General features: G+C 34.6%; 1 protein-coding gene and 1 long non-coding RNA gene across 4 annotated transcripts in view; one reads left to right on the top strand and one right to left on the bottom strand.

Moving 5' to 3' along the window:
* LOC106871954 (protein still life, isoform SIF type 1) overlaps positions 1-7,125 on the bottom strand; it is a 1,491,364-nt gene that overhangs the window by 985,386 nt on the left and 498,853 nt on the right. For all 3 annotated transcript variants that reach the window (XM_052966200.1, XM_052966198.1, XM_052966202.1), the window contains exon 4: positions 6,100-6,179. The gene's annotated coding sequence lies outside the window, so the exon portion shown is untranslated. The remainder of the gene's footprint in view (positions 1-6,099; positions 6,180-7,125) is intronic.
* LOC128247292 (uncharacterized) overlaps positions 1-7,125 on the top strand; it is a 64,691-nt gene that overhangs the window by 19,051 nt on the left and 38,515 nt on the right. The gene's annotated exons all lie outside the window — the stretch shown is intronic.

Genomic DNA, 7,125 nt, shown 5'->3' with positions numbered 1-7,125 from the left:
ATTACCACTTGGAAAATAAAATGCCATGATATTGGATGATTGCTTAATAGTTTACTTACTAAATAAAAAGAAATCTGCTGAGAGTAATAGGAAAATATCTATACATGTGAATGTGTGTATATTTATGTACGTCTGTGTGTTTGTGCATGTGCATGTGTGTGTGAGTGTGTTTGTGCTTTTGTGTATGTGTACATGTGTGTGTGTGTGTGTGTGTGCGCGCGCGCGTGCATCTGTGCCTATGTGTTTACATATTCTCTGGATTTCATGAGCTACAAGTGATGATACTGTTTCCAATTCTCCTGTCAGCAAACCATCTGCTAGCTTTGCACCTTTGATGAGGTGTGAAATAAGAGATGCCTTACTAAAAGAAAACAAATAAAGTTTAGTGGCAGGAAGGACATCCATCTGCAAAACAATACCTCAGTCACACATTGGTCTAATCCAGAGGTTCTCAAACTTTTTGGGCTCCCTCCCACTCATGACCACATAAAACCCTTGGCACCCCATCCCTAATTTTATGTATAAATAGATATTTTATATTTTACTAATTGATATACTATGAATCATTTGATATGTAATATAATATTATATAATTTGTATACAATACTATAATAATATAATAAATTCATAGCGTCCCCCAATCCACTGCCTTCCTCCCAACGTCTCCTTTTTCTCTACCGCCTCCTCCTGCCCCCTTAAGCACCAGTGCCCACCTAGACTGTCTCAACGCCCACTGGCGGGGTGGGGGCGGTTGTGCCCACTTTGAAAACCTATGGTCTAATCTGTGCTAGTAAAGAAAATTAACATAAAAACAAACAAAAAATGATGACAGCTAGTACAACGAAACATTTGAATTTACTGTCAGCCTTTATTGTGAAAAAAATTGAGTACTCTGCTCACAAGTATTCAGTGAGTCTTCAATTTCATGCTAAATTGTTTTTAAGTATAACTTCACATATTCCTGTCAAATGTAATGCTTATGTATTTACATCATTTTACATTAACTATGCATTATTTCATAGCTTTGAGATTTCGATGATCTGGTTGTTTATTATGTAAAATGGCTAGGTGTGAAAGGCAAGATCTGGCCTGTTTAAGCATAAAACAGCTAGAATATTTGGGCTGGATACAACAGGTTTCAATGCTAAAGCTTAAAACAAACATTATTACCTGTATGTGTGTATGTGTGTGTGCATGTGCACTTATATTCACTCTAAGGTGATGTGGTACAGGATAAATGGATAAAGTATCACAAAAATATATTTTTAGAATATGGTGTAGCCAAATTATTAAATATTAGGTGTGGTATACTTTATTTGCTATTGGTGCCTTAGATTCAATCATCAATTCCTTTGTGTTTGGAATAGAAGGTAAAATGAAGAAATTGAAGCATAATTTTTAATTTTTAAATGATGGGTTAAGACAACAAATACTCGTGAACTCCAATGATGATTGAAAGTAACAGGCATCAGAGATAATCATAGCTGACCAGAGATTGAATCTAGAGGTTAGAAAGAGGTCATGAATATTTGGTGTGTTAATGTATTTGTCAGAGTAATTGAGAAGACTAACTTGTGCAGTCAGTTCCGATTGATAAACGATTTGGTCTCAGCACCAGCAATATTAGTGTGGAAATGTGTGAAGAATCATGAGGATGTATTCAGCATCATTATTCATCTCCTTCATCACTCTTGTCCCTTTCTTCTTCAACACCATTGTCTTCTCCTTCTTATCCCTGGTCCTCAATTTCTCAACTGCCATGATGATGATAATGGTGATGATGATGATGATCGTTGTCATCATCATCATTCATTCTTGACATATTCCTTGTTTTCCATGTATCATATCATCTCTCTTTTTGATACTTTGCTATTTCATCTGTGAGGCAAAGAAAGAAGCCTACAGTAAAGGCGACTGTCTTCCTCCACTAAAGGCACCTGTCATTGTCAGTTTATAGTATATTTTGATCCTGCACTTACCATCCATTTGCATCATTTATACCAATGCAGTTATCTCTTCAGTATACATTGGTCAATGTCTTTAGTAGCCATCCAATCTTTAATCTATTTTCATTTTATCATGCAAGTTATTATCATATACCCCAATCATTATAAGTACTTCATTTCCCTGCACTGTCTACAAATCTAGGATATTTATTTTCCATGACTTATGAAGTGTAGCATTACATTTACATAAGCTCCATATTTTCTCTCCAGTCAACAGAGACAGCGGTTTCCTATACTCCTTCCACATCCTTTTCATAATGTAGCTGCTAAATTCTCATGCACAGTGTTTCCAATGTTAGATGTCACACAGGCAATTGAAGCTACTTACCTGTACTTGTCTTCAAAATTATTGGCAATTAATTAGAAATAGAGAAAATATTTTCCCTAAATTCCAGTTTTAATTTATTTTAGAAAAAGAATCAAATTATTTTGAAATGAAACTTATATAATTTCAATACTGTTAGTGTTTTGAGAGCAAATGATATTACAAACTGCATGTAAAGAAACAATAAATCATAGATTTATATTTTTCAATAAATGCAGCCTTATGTAAAATTAATCAGATGTTGAGTTTTCAATATTTGCAACAAAATGAATACTACTATTGACACACATATTCAAGTATTAGTATTTTAAGTATCTTTAACACCATTTTATATTCTACACATTTTCAACACTGTTTAGAAAGAAACAGGCAAATTATCCTTAAATCATATCCTAAACTATTAAATAAAGAAGGTAGAGCATTGCTGTATACATAGAAACAATTATATATACATGGTATGCTATATATCCATATACCATTTGTTCACACAAATAGTAAACAATTATAATAATTCCTATCAAAAGATTCTTTGGTAACAAATTTGAATTTTTATAATTAACCATTTGGCAATATAGAATTCATTGAACTTTCATGCATATGTATGTATGTATGTATGTATGGAAAACAAACTTCAACCAGCTATTCTGATTATATGTCTGCACACGTTTGAATATGATGTGTGCCAGAGGGCTTGCAAATCCAATGGGGGTCTTAAAAGACATGTTAGGATCCACAATGAGCAGAACTTACCTGCAGGTATTGGTAGTACAAATCAGAGGTGCAATCCGTGTGGGTGATTTTTCAAAACATTATCTGATTTAAAAAGCCACATCAGACACCATGAAAGGGCTAAGGTGTAGGTGCAGGAGGTGGTCAAACTCTGTGTAAGGAGTAGACAACCACCATGTATGTATGTATGTATGTTTGCATGTATATATTTGTGTGTGTGTGTGTGTGTGTGTGTGTGTGCATGTGTCCCTCTCATGTTTTAAAGGTAATACTTTCTTGAAAATTTTGAAGTAATGTAAAATCTGTTGATGCAAAATTAATTCTGCCACTAATTTTCATATGATAAAGCTAGATGTGTTCCAATGGATTTTTTTTGGAAAACAACAGCAATAGCAAAATAAGTAATGCAACCAATTTTAAGCATGAAAATAGCAATTTCAAAACAAGTATAGTACGATGTGTATACATACAAACATTTGAAAAGAAATATGTTAAAGAATTAATAAGAATTGCAACATTATAATTAGGTGTATTCTAACCACAAAAGATGTTCACAACACTGAGAGGAATGGTGGTGGAATGGAAAATAGTGAGAAGACAAAGAACACTGTTTTCTATCCTATAAGTTTATCATCATCATCAATATCCGTTTGAAGGATGATGAACTTATTCAAGGTTGTTTGATGTTTATGGCACGTCTTCCTTTTGTATAGATCAGTGTAAGAACTGAACTCATTGTAAAAGAGGATTTTTGGAAGCTTTAAATCCCTGTGTTAATTTTTCTTTTGAATAAATTTAATTCCTTGCAGATATGCACTTGCAGAAAATTGCAGTTTCATCAACATTGTATATTGTACTTGCTCTGGTAATTAACCTCCTTTCAGCAATTCTTTTCCTCAGCTGCTCAGAATAATTAGGAACAACCTCTGTATCAGCTGTGGCAGATTCACCGGTCACTTTTATGTTATGCAAGTTTAAGTACTTCAATCTTTCAAACCAAGCTTTACAAATAAGAAAGGGTATTTTTTGCTAGAAGTTCCACCTTTCTTTCTGTTATGTCTCAAGCTACTGCTATCTAGCACCTTCGGATGATCTCTACTCAACTGCTACTCAATGGCTACTCAACCCCTCTACCACGGCTAGACTACCTCTATTTATATGTCTTGGGCGATCCTACTTCTTCGCTTGGAGGCGTCGACAATAGACTTAATTTCTGATCTAGCTTAGCTGAAATTTTTGTTAATGACTTGTAGATTCTTGTTGGGTTTATGATATGGGCAATATTGGCCTGCTTTAAATTCTAATGTTATATCTAAGAAATTAATTACCTTACAGACATTTCCTAATTTATAGATAGTCCTATGTTTTTGAAGAAAGTGTCTAGTTTGTTTCTATTCCTCTTGAGTTTCATGTAACTGCATTTGTAAAAGGTGAAACATCGTTGATCCTATATAGATCACCCACTATTTCCAGGAACTCCTTTTTAATGTTGTATACTATCTATATACCAACTAAATCAGCAGCCTGTGCCAGGTCACTCAAACCCATGATTATATCAAAATTATTAGGTCTGCCCTTTCAAGTTCAGTATTACCTTTGAGTTCAATAATAGTTTCCATAGTTGCTAATATAGTATCTACTTCTTGTCTAGATAATTTGAAGTTTTACATTGTGATAATTAGAGATCTATTGAGAAGAATAGATGTGAAAGAGGAGTAGTAGCTAGAAATACCTATTAGTATAAATTTAAAATATCTTTTTATTTTTGAAACCTTTAAATAAATTTATTACTACTACAGTATTAGCTTAATCCTATGTTCCTCCAAATTGATGTAATTTTGTTAGAAAATTAGTTTAGGTAAGTGTTAAAAAATCTTTGTGTTGTCTTTCTTCTCTGTGTACTTTATGTCCATGTTTTTATTGTTTGTAATAGTCTCAGCCTGTTTTTGACCCAGTACCAGTCCAAATGCTTTCAACAGATCAAATTCTTCTAAAGGTGCACATAGGCCTGAAAGTTGTGTAATGTGCCTACTCCCCTCACCCCTCAATGAGGAATCTCTTTGTGGTCACTCAATTCAAAGGGCACCAAAGCTATAGTGGACAACTCGATAATGCAGTGTCAGACATGAAGAGCCAGGTCAAAATGACAATGTCAGCAGTGTAAAAACAACAAAGAGAGAGAAAAAGTAAGAGAGAGAGAGAGAGAGAGAGAGAGAGAGAGAGAGAAAAAGAAAGAGAGCGAATACAAGAGAGTGAGAGAGAAAGAAAGAAAGAGTATGAGAGAGTGAGCAAGTGTGTGAGAGAGAGATATCTACAGGGAGAAACTATAGATTGAAAAAGACAGAAATATTTAGAGAGGGAGCAGCGTCAAAAGAGAAGAGGCAGTAAGAGCAGTAGTTAATTATTATTCCGTGGAGGCGCAATGGCCCAGTGGTTAGGGCAGCGGACTCGCGGTCATAAGATCGCGGTTTCGATTCTCACACCTAAAGCTCCACGAGGCTCCGGCAGGGGATGGTGGCGAACCCTGCTGTACTCTTTCACCACAACTTTCTCTCACTCTTACTTCCTGTTTCTGTTGTGCCTGTATTTCAAAGGGCCAGCCTTGTCACACTGTGTCATGCTGAATATCCCCGAGAACTACGTTAAGGGTACACGTGTCTGTGGAGTGCTCAGCCACTTTCACATTAATTTCACGAGCAGGCTGTTCCGTTGACTGGATCAACTGGAACCCTCGACGTCGTAAGCGAAAGAGTGCCAACAACAATTATTATTCCACTTATATTACAGCTAATAAATGGGTGATATCATGAGGAAATTCAAAATTTAATTGTGGTATTTCAGTTACTAATTGCATGTTCTCATGAAAGAGAGTTTTAATCCAAACTTTAAGTTAGACCCAAGTATGGTTACATGTAGAAAAAAGTATATATTCTGTCATATGTTGTGATGTGTCATGTATAATTAATTGTTGTATGTACATTCATACATACATATACAGTATATCTGAAAATTAATTCATAAAATAAGATGCAATCTTACCTTTATATAATGTTCAGAACTTTGTTTTTCAGTAGACAAAAGTATACCACTGGTATACATATAAATACACTGGTGTATATCTGAATTGTAGAGAAATAGTAAATAATTTCAGTATTCCATGGAAAATATAATTTGAATATCATGAAATAAGTATGCATACATACACACATATATATATATATGTGTGTGTGTGTGTGTGTGTATACATATTTATAAATAAACATCTATATATATATAAATATACACACATATATACACACACATGCACACACACACACACACACCACACACACATAGTTATATGATGGGCTTCTTTCAGTTTTTGTCTACCAAATCCTCTCACAAGGCTTTGGTTGGCCCGAGACTATAGTAGATGATATTTGCCCACTGTGCCACACAGTGGGACTGAACCTAGAACCATGTGCTTGAGAAGCAACCTTCTTACCACACAGCCACACCTATGAATGTATGTTTATATGTATATATATGAATATACATGCACATACACATACACACACTCATACATTTTCATGCACAAACATAACCACATACATATACATTATAAAGACCTGTTTATTGGTAGTTGCCCTCACCTCATTTTGAAGTTAGTTACACAAATTCTTTATCTGAGTTTTGAAATTTTAATTACACACATACAAATACACACACACACACACACATGCATCTCACACACACACATGCATACATACATACATACATACATACATACATACACGCATGCATACATACATACAAGGTTCTGTATAGCTATACATCTAGTTGAATCAATAAAGCTGATTGAACTGGGCTTTTAGCACCTTATAAGACAAATTCATTTTCACTGTAAAAGCAATTGTGGTAATGTTAATGTGCTGGCCTACAGGTCGTGTGGTTATATGTCCAAATTTGATAACAACTACCATGCTGTACTTCTAGCCAACAACCATGTGTATAGTGACTCCAGTTTGCTGGACTATCCAAGATGAATTTCCTCTTCTTCTTCACAGTGGAAAAATTATCAATACA

The sequence above is a fragment of the Octopus bimaculoides genome, chromosome 3, assembly GCF_001194135.2.
Source record: "Octopus bimaculoides isolate UCB-OBI-ISO-001 chromosome 3, ASM119413v2, whole genome shotgun sequence".
In the NCBI taxonomy this organism is placed as follows: domain Eukaryota; kingdom Metazoa; phylum Mollusca; class Cephalopoda; order Octopoda; family Octopodidae; genus Octopus; species Octopus bimaculoides.
The sequence above is the reverse complement of the archived record's forward strand: the minus strand, read 5'-3'. Positions and strand labels throughout refer to the sequence as shown.